The sequence below is a fragment of the Leguminivora glycinivorella genome, chromosome 4 (genome assembly GCF_023078275.1).
Source record: "Leguminivora glycinivorella isolate SPB_JAAS2020 chromosome 4, LegGlyc_1.1, whole genome shotgun sequence".
Taxonomy (NCBI): domain Eukaryota; kingdom Metazoa; phylum Arthropoda; class Insecta; order Lepidoptera; family Tortricidae; genus Leguminivora; species Leguminivora glycinivorella.
This window is the reverse complement of record NC_062974.1, coordinates 18,141,803-18,143,033: the sequence shown is the minus strand read 5'-3', so window position 1 is coordinate 18,143,033 and position 1,231 is coordinate 18,141,803.

Sequence of the window (1,231 nt, the reverse complement as noted above, 5' to 3'; positions counted from 1 at the left end):
TTATTCTAAATAAAGGAGTTTGTATACAGGAAGCGAATTATTTTCATTTTTCTATTCTATGAGTGGTAATAGAAGTGTGCAATGCGCATGCGAAATATATTAAAGAAGAGGAACTTAAAAATTAACTATTTAAAAAATTAACAAACACTTTTTTATTTATTATCATCATAATCATTGCCCAATATTCACAAATGCATCAAAAAGGGTTTTATTTTTATGTTCCGATACATTTTTTTGTGTGTAGAAAAAATAATAAATGATGCGAGTTATATCCATATTAATATTTAAATAGCTACCTGAAATCCGCTCTCTACTGATCGCAACGTTCATACCTTCCTTTAACTCCTAAGAAAAAGGGAATCAAAGTCCGGAAAAGGATTATGTACGTTTAAAGTGACAGTGGTAGAAATCACAAAGGAAACCCTTTCAGGAGTTGACCTTGTCTCCCTTAACTAAGTTCCTACTTAACGGAAGTTGTTTGAACAGAATTTGGTAAGAGCAAGCACTAGAGACAGTATCTCGCGAGGCTCTATTGTACGTTTTCCACTCTATTCAATACTGTTAGAAAAGGAGGGGTAAACTATCTCGTAGCCTAGATACAGGCGCCTATAACGTACTTGTACTTGCTAACCCCGGTTTAGCCGAAGTGACAATTGTTGCTTCTACGTAGCAATCAAATTGCACTCAGGCTCTGTCGCACCATTCTTCTCCTTCTTATCGTGCGAAGGGATCATAAGTTATAAACTAAATACTTAATATTTTGCCAATATCTTGCCACCTCCAACCCTCGAGGGGTAGCTTTTATAAGGTCTTCTGCAGTGCACTTAGCTGGACACAGTGCATCATATGTTGCGTTGTTTGTAGAGGTATATCACCACATTCACATAGTGCATCACTTTGTCCCCATTCCCCATTTTAGGAGGTTAAATATTAGCTTAATATCGCACCATTACAGAAGTGCGATATTAAGGTCGAAACGGAGTGTAAGCGGCTGTAACGTTGGCTAGGTACCCTGCAAAGAGATTAGAGAAGATAAACCCCCTTGGAATTAAGAGATTTGTATTTACTTAAGACTTAAAATAACTCTGACCGTTCAGATTAAATTTCGTCCTCGAAAATATGTCTGATTGTACTAGTAAATTCTTGGCATAGCTAAATAAATAAATGGCGGCAAAAGCCAGGTTTGTTTCAATTCCAGATAATTTAATTTATCTCCGGTATTTCAATTGTT